General features: G+C 35.8%; 1 protein-coding gene across 1 annotated transcript in view; it reads left to right on the top strand.

The window, feature by feature from the left end:
• Positions 1–380: 380 nt before the first annotated feature.
• IQCM (IQ motif containing M) overlaps positions 381–8,821 on the top strand; it is a 513,905-nt gene continuing 505,464 nt past the window's right edge. The window contains exon 1 of the mRNA XM_082463432.1: positions 381–5,357. The gene's annotated coding sequence lies outside the window, so the exon portion shown is untranslated. The remainder of the gene's footprint in view (positions 5,358–8,821) is intronic.

Genomic DNA, 8,821 nt, shown 5'->3' with positions numbered 1-8,821 from the left:
TCACAGGAAATAACTCCCGTGATGCAGTTAGGAAGACAAAATTGGGCAGAGGGAGAAGCTGACCTGAAGTTAGGATAGCAACTGAGGCCTCTCAGCCAGTCTTCAAGAAAACTATAGGGATACGAAGGCTTTGTTCTAAATTGAAGCAAAAGAGTCAGACCTTAGTATCCTTTATCAGCCAGACATCACTTAGGGGTTCCTCCTGGGAAGGAGAACAACTTTGAGCAAGGCAGTTCTCTGCAGCAGAGGCAATGCTCAATGAAGGACATAGCTGTGAAATACAAGCAAATGATATCCCCTGCAACTTGAGGGTGAGTGTGCTGGTCTTGAAGAGGAGATCTGTGCAGAGCACCAGTTTCTATTACTGGTGACTTTGTTGTTTCTGGATGAGAGTATAACCTGATCGAAGTTAAAAAGATCCAGCAAAAGAGTGAGTCTGTCGTGACTCAAATAATGTTGTGCTGAACCTAGTTGAGTATAAATAGTTCTGGGGAATTACTGGATCAAAGGGCATGAAGATTTTAAAGAGCATTGCCACGAATTGCCCTGTAGAGTGGTTGGGTCAATTTATATTCTCACTAGCAATCATATGAATTTACTTTTTCTTATTAACTTGAATCTCTGTAAAGTTTATTGATATTGTGTATGGAGTCCAGGAAAGTAGGGAAAGAGGTGAGGGTTGGGTACCACAAGCTATGCTGCTGTGCCTGTTTTTATCCAGGTTTCACTAATGCTTCCAAGCACTGCTCTGACAACATCAAGAAAGAGCCAGGCATAAAGGAGTGGGAGAATTGCTAGGCACTTTACTGTTGATGTTAAAGAAAAACCAGAACACTTTAAAGAGGTAAGGGATTTATAGGGAGGAGAATGGATATGTTTGAAATTTTTACTGCACAATTCAAACTCTCTTGATTGTAACCCTTTATTCCAACTTAACAGGTTTAGATTAGTTCAACTCTATTCTTTTAATCTCTATTAACAATTCAAAAGGAAATATCTGCTGTTAGCCTAGACTTGTTCTCAAGGGCCCAGCCAGTCCTGGTTTGGCAGCTTCTTTGGAGAAAGACTCAATGAGTGTGGAGACTAAAATAACAAACTTGTTTTGAGATAGAGTGCTTCCTGAACATGATTTGAGACTTTAAAAACTAATTGCAGAAGTAACCAGCTATCACTTATGAACAGAAGAAACTCTTGTCTTTCAATTTACACAGAATTCTTAATTTGGTCAACTTCAGGATTCTTTATTTTCCCCCGTTTATTTTCTTTTTCTGTAATTACAATTTACCCAGTAAATAGTCTGTCATCATGTTATAGTGTGTCAGTGGACATCATGACATTTTTCTGGATTGGTAGAAAATGAGCCAGGCAATCAACAGCATGTGTTGTATGCCAACACTGAATCACGCCCATTTCACTTTAAAAACAAATTGACTTGTGAAGAGACATAATTTTACTTTGGAAAGGCTAAAATTATAAGGGCTGGTCAAGTATTCTGTATTAGCTGTGTCCTTTGATTTTATATGTTTAGAAGCAACTAATCAATTATCCTAAATATGAAAAATATAATACTAGGAAGGTTGGTGTATTTCGCCGTAATAGCTAAAAACAGTATTCTATGAAAACAAATTGGTTTTCTGTTTATGGGTCTGTAAAATTAATGTTTATGTGTCTATTAAAAAGATGGATATTTTAATCTAGATTCTTTGATTGTAAGAAATTTAAATAATCATTAGAAGGGCAAAACACATTTATTAAGGAAAAATCAATAACTATAGAAACAAAAGGAAGGAAAAAAGTATTCATAGTCCAACCATTCATAGACAACCATGTTTATATATAAATATTTGTTTATATTTTTCTAAGTTCTTTTCTTTTCTTTTTTTTGCTTATACCTTTCTAGACTTAAAAAATGCATTTAGTTTCATAAATTGCACCCCGGTATTAATAATTATTTTCTAGCCTACTTTAATCAAGTGGTAGTATGTCATGAAGAACTTTCTAAATATCAATTCACTTTATTTTTCTAAACAAATGAATAACATTTCCTAGTATGGAAGCACCATAATTTGACCAGTAAATTGAGGGACATCTACATTGTTTTAAATATGTTTTGTGCTGCATGGTGACTAAAATTAACAATAGTGTATTATGTACTTGAAAGTTTTTAAGAGAGTAGGTCTTAAATGTTATCACCACATACACATAATAATTGTAATTATGTGAAGGGATAGGAGATGTTAACTAAGTTTATTGTGGTAATCACTTTGCAATATATACATATATCTAGTCATCAAGTACATATGTTATATGTCAGTATATGTACATATGCACATATGTCACATGTCAATAATATCTCAAAGGTGGGAAAAAATAAAAATGTAAAAAGTCATTGTTTTAAGTATTTCTTTCCAGGAATGCCTTTGTATATAATTCATTGAATGCTTGTTATAGATTAGTTCCTTAGAAACATTCCTAGAGGTAGAAGTGCCATGTTTGAAGGCAGGCATATTTTAGATTTGATATAGATTGCTACATTCCTTTCCAGGAAAGTTGTACTGATTTACACTTCCATCAGCAGTGAATTGAGTCCCTAACTTAAATCCTTCCCACCCCCAAACACTGGGAATTAACAACCAATCATATTATTTTTTAATAGATGATTATCAGATTGTTGTTATAATTGTAATCTTTTAATCATTAGTGAGATTGAACATCTTTTTCTTGTAGCTATTGGCCATTTGCATTTCTTTTATGAATTTTTAAAATATCTTTTGATTTTTTAAAAACTGAGGTGTTCATCTTTTTAAGTTGTTTTAAAAGTAATCCCTATTGAATAAAAATATTAACCCATTGTCATGTATACTACAACTATTTTTCTCAATAATTTCTCTGTCTTTTAATTTTGTTTATGGTATATTTTCTTGAACAAAAGTTACAGCCTTTACATGTAAAATCTTTTAATATTTTCCTTTATGATTTCTTGGTTTCAGTTCATGCTTAGAAAGAACAATCTCAAGGTAAAAATATTTTAATTTTTAAAGTATGTTATTGGATCTTTATATATAAAACTTCATTGCTTTTGGAATTTATTTTTTGTGTGTTGTGGTGTGAGGGAGAATTTCTTTTGTCCTAAATAAAAGGTAATTGTCCGAATTATATTTATTTTATAATTCATTATTTCCCATTTATTTAAAAATTATCCTTTTATCTTCTACTTATCTTGCTATCTGTAGATGTATCTGAATTTTCTATTCTCCTCTTTTAATATGTGTTTATAATAGACTAAGGGAAGATTTAATAACTTCCTTCTCTTAGGAGAATGAGTCTAGTATTTCATCGTTAAGGATATTTGCTTCGGTCTATTTGAAAAGTATTTTGATCATGTTGAAGGAATTCCTTTTTATCCCTACTTTACTAAAAGCTTTAAAAAAATATATCATTGTGGGTGCCCATTGTTTTCAGATGCATTTTTCAGGATCTATTGGAATGATCCAATTGTTGCTCTCATTTTTTCCCTTACTGTAATTACTTCCATTAATAGATAGCCTAGCGTTGAACCTGTCTTGCACTCTTTGTATAAAGACTACATGTTTTCGTTGTTATTTTTAAGTAACACACTGGATATGAATTTTTAATATTTTACACAGGAGGCCTGCAATTATATTTCTAAGCAAAATTGACCCATTGTTTCCTGCTTCTGTCATCTTTTTGTCAGGTTTTGGTACCAAGTTTATGCTGGACTCAGAAAATAAATTTATGTAACTTTTTCTTCTTTTTTTTTTCCTATGCTTTGAAATTTTTGAGATAATATTTTAATTATATATTCCTTGAAATTTTGAAATAATTAATGTAGAAAGCACTAGATCTGGCAGATTTTTGAGGGTAGGTCTGTGACAACTTCCTAATTTTTTCCCCATGGTTTTAGTTTAGTTTTTCTCTCCTTTACATGGTTGATTTTAGTAGTATGTATTTTCCTGTAAGCATTATCCCTAGGTTTTCAGAATTTTTAGCCTCTTACACTCTTTTCAATTTCTTTGTGTTCCTGGTTCCTTCCCTTTTGGGACAGGACATAAGTTAGTAGATGAGAGCATGGCCTTTGGGGCCACACTGCCTGGATTTGAATCCTAGCTCCACTATTTACAAGTCGTGTGGCCTTGGGTAAATTACTTTATTCCTTCTGCCTCCCCACCTATAAAATGGAGAAAAAGGTGATTCCTACTCCATAAGGTTGTGGTTAAAATGAAATGAGACAATATTTATGAAAGGTGCTTAGAACAGTGACTGACATATATAAATATTCTATAAGTGTTTATATTATTATTATTATTACTTGTCCCTAATTTTGTGGATGTTCCTTTTCTCCCTTAAAATATTAGGCTGGCTGATAGTTTATATATTCCATTTGTTCTGTCTTATTAGTGTCTCCCAATTTACCCTCTGCCCTGATTTCCTCTCTTTTTTTGTCATTTGCCATATATATTTTTATAAATTACCTCAAATGTAATAAAGCATTTGATAATAAATGCTTTAAAATACTTAAAAATTTGATAATAAATGCTTTATTGTATTTAAGGATATTTATAAAGTCATATAAGGTATATCTTTGCAGCCGGTATAAACAAACAAAATGTATACTTAGGAGATCATAGAAATGCCAGTATTCTCTTCCAGAATCACATATGCCAGCGTTCAGGCCCATCAGGGAGACCTCTGGCTGGGCAATTTCAAGGAGGTTGAGTTCTCCTTGACCTGACAAAGTTTATCCATCTCCTGTTGCTGCCAAGTCTGCCGCTTTTTTAGGTGCCATTCTGCTTAGTGGAGAGGCTCTCCAGGCCACTCAGTAGGAGGCCAAGGTGAGGCGAGGCCAAGGAAGTCTTCTGATGTCACTCATCTATGTGCATTCTTTCCACCTAGATCTTCTGCGGACTGAGAGACATCAGGCCTGGGCTCTGATGGCATTTGCAGTGCTCTTGAGGGCAATTCATGGTCATCAGATCCATAAGAGCTCTGTGTCTGTATTCCTCCTTCAGTCACATACAGATTTTGTCACACCGGTTTCCCTCATGGTTGTCCTAATAGAATTGCCTATCCAAGGACTTGCCAATCTTGAGAAGGTATTCCCTCTATAGGAAAGATTCTACCTTACTGAGATAGAATAGAACTCCAAATTCTATTTTATTGCAATATTACAAAAATTGCAGTGTTACAAAAGAAGCCAAAATGATTTCCTGTTTTTCATTCTCTGGTCAATGCAGTGCTTTGCAGTGTACAAACACTAACCGTACTGGGCCTGGACTCTGATGGCATTTGCAGTGGTCTTGAGTCACCCAGAGATATGTGCCTTCCTCTGGGACAAGGTAGGTGATGGTGGGGTTTCCTTTGCCTTTTGGCTGAGGTTTTGCAGACCTTAGAGGGCTACCATACCAATGAGTGGGGATATCTTGTAATGTAAGAGTTAATATCTCTTTTAAAACTTTTCTTCTTCTTTTTAATTTTTAAATTTAATTTTATTTTTTTATACAGCAGGTTCTTATTAGTAATCCATTTTATACACATCAGTATATACATGTCGATCCCAATCTCCCAATTTATCACACCACCAGCCCCGCCCCTGCTTCCCCCCTTGGTGTCCATACATTTGTTCTCTACATCTGTGTCTCATTTTCTTCCCTGCAAACCGGTTCATCTGTACCATTTACCAGCTACAGTTATGGGCTCTTGGGACATCCAGACACAAAGTTCTTATCTCATTTGAGACACTGTAGAATGAGAAAGTGGGGAGTGTAAGACAGGGAAAGAAAATCAATATAAGGGTGTGTTATTGGCATTGGGGGCACTATTCCATCTGAACCTCTGAGAACTGTGCGGAGGGCTTCTCAGAATTGTCTGCCCTAAGAACAGGAGGCTGAAGCACAAATCCATGGGCTTCCATTACCTACTGGTTATGGGTTGACCCCCAGGGTATTGACTCTGCTCCACTCATTATTGTGTCTGAATGCCCCTGTTCAAGGCAAAATGTCTGGACCCTTTTGCTTTCTTTCTGCTTTTGCTCCTGATTTTCTAATTTATTCCTGAGTATATTTAGTTCCTAATTTCTTGGCTTTGCCTGCTCTTTCCAGACCTTGTGCTTACCCTTTCTGCTGATGTCAAAACTGGCTTCTTCAGTTTTAACCTTTGCATTTTCTCAGATATTTTATGGCAAAAAACAAAAACAATCTTGTATATTGTCTCAGTGTTGTATACTTGTTTCTGGTCATTCCACTCATTCAAGCTTCACCGTCCTGGAACCCAATCCTGCTCTTCATCTTTGCTTCTTTGCTAAAACTTTGATCTTCTCCCAAATCCCTGCTGGAACATCAGATCCTGATCCAGTGAGGGAAGGTAGGATGCTAAAGGAAAGGTGTGTCTAGAAGAATGGTTAGCCCCAGCTGCAAGCACAAAAGGGACATCCTGGTGGGAAGCCAGCATCCAGGACTCATCATGGACTGAACCCTCTCTGTATTAATTGCCACCTGCTCTTGGGCTTGCTTTTGGTCCTAGTACATCTCGAGACCCCAAGCCTCCCATTTGCTACCTGTAATCTGGGTAAGTTCCTTAATTTCTTTGACCTTTGGATCCTGCAGCTATAGAATAATACTAATAGAAAATGTTAGAACCACCTCAATTGGATTGTTGTGTCTGGCATATTAGCTACTATAATTGTTAGAATCTTGAGTTCTCCAACAGACTTGCTTCCCAACCAGCAGTCAAAAAATCTCCATAGTGGTTGCTCTGTGGGCCGTCTTCAGAATCAGGGCTGGCAAGGTGTGTGAGATCCAGTATTCTGGCTCCTCTCCACCCTCCGTCTTTGCTCTTTGTCTTCTGACATAGAGACGTCATAAACTACTTTGTCAGAGAGTTAATAATCAATGTCATACACTTTCTTACATAATACATGTTTCAGGCCCTTTACATACATTAGCCCATATAATCCTTCTGGAAGATAGATTTTACAATCTCTGTTTTTCAGCTTAAAACTAAAATCAGAACCAATACCAAAGCAAAACAAAACAAAGAAAAACAAAGAACAGCAAAAACCAGAGGCTCTGAGTGATTACATAACTAGCCTGAAGTTATGCATCCAGTAAGGATTGCTATCAAGATCAAGATTCCAATTCAGGCTTTCAATTGTAAGCAATTCTTCACATGGTGCACTTCCTCAGCATTTTATCCTGTGGCTACTTGGCCTATTTTCCTAGGACAAAAAAAAAAAAAAAATCTCTACTTAAATATTTTTAAAAATCTCATCATTTCTATTCTCTCTCGTTCAAAACCTGGGGAGCCAGTGTCCAAGTTTGGTAAACAAACCTTGACTTGTTGCCCCGTTGTTGCAACAGTTTATTCCCTGTTCCCTCCATCTTGTGTTCTTGAAAGGATTTGCCCTACTTTCTGTTAATCTCTGAAAAGCCTAGAAAGATATCAGCATCTCTTAACTACTTTCCCCCTCTTCGAAACATTTGTGGCAGCCAGGCCTTTCTCTACTTGTGGAGATCAAAATGAAAGTACTTACAGAATAGAATGCTTGAAAGCTTCTCTGAGTTTATTTCAACCTTGGTGACATTCCTGCTTACTTTATTACCAGTTTGGTGTGGGAATTCAACTAAAAGGAATTGCCAGATGTAAGAGATACAGTAATTGCTGAAAAGGTGAAATTTTGGAGCCTTCTGCATTTGGACCAACTCAAGCTCCTAACCAGCTTTGAGTTTTCAGAAAATTTCTGGACATTTAAGTCCTGCTTTTCTTCAGTTTTCTTATCCACTGTACTATTATTCATGTATTAGATGTTTATAGTTTTTATACTGCGTTCTAATGTAAAAATAGATATCACCAAATGAACACATTTATGTTCATTCAGAAGTCCAAAAATCCTGAAATCTTTTTTAGAGTATGCCCAGTGTGACATAATAGGGAGAAGTTACAAGTCGGTGTTGTTGGTGAATTATGACCAAGGTCATGGGAAACACATTTCTTTTTCTAGTGGTTGCATGATTATCAGACCTCTGATGATAAATCTGCACCCACTGGAAATGCAGTTAACTTACCTTGGTGATTTTGATTTATTAGCCTTGCAGTGGACAAGGTTGCCCATTTGTTAGTGCTTGCTTTATGTTTGAATAGCTTGGAAGCATATAAATTTTTTTTTTTTTTTTTTTGGAAGCATATAAATTTAAGGCATAGCTTAAAGTTTGTTAGTTAGCTATTTCATATTTCATAGAAAGCATCTATCAGAAAACTTCAACTTCAGTTATTTCTGTTGTGACACTATTCAGTTTTTAATACAGTGAGGACATCTGATTTGCATTTTAGAGCATCTCTCTTTGTGATCAGTCCTGAAATTTCAAAGAACTGTCAGAACTGTAATAAAAACATGAAAATTACAGGTAAACAATTGGCTTCATTTGGGGAGTAAAAGTTAAATGGTTTAAAGGGAGGATATTGAAGAACTAGTGGTTGATTACATGTATTTTATTTAGCTTCTCTTTGAGCTTTTGTACAAAATAGACATGACCCTGAGGGCTTTTATTAAAAATTGTACTTAATTTTAATTATACAGAGGAATCTTCCAGCATTGGCCTGGAATGGCATAAATAAGATTTTTGAATGAATGAAAGGATGTGACTAGAATGAGAGCTTAATGAATATGGGCTTTGAGTGCCCAAATGTGCAATGAATTCCAGGGTTAAACTGACCGTAGAAGCAGTTATGAACTGTCAGCCTGAGTTCTCCCTTCTCCTTCCTTAATTCAAGCTGAGGCAATCTGAAGCACAGCCCCTGCGGTTCC

Source organism: Balaenoptera physalus, assembly GCF_965194825.1.
Source record: "Balaenoptera physalus genome assembly, chromosome: 5".
Taxonomy (NCBI): domain Eukaryota; kingdom Metazoa; phylum Chordata; class Mammalia; order Artiodactyla; family Balaenopteridae; genus Balaenoptera; species Balaenoptera physalus.
Note: the sequence above shows the minus strand (reverse complement) of the source record. Positions and strands in the feature narration are given on the sequence as shown.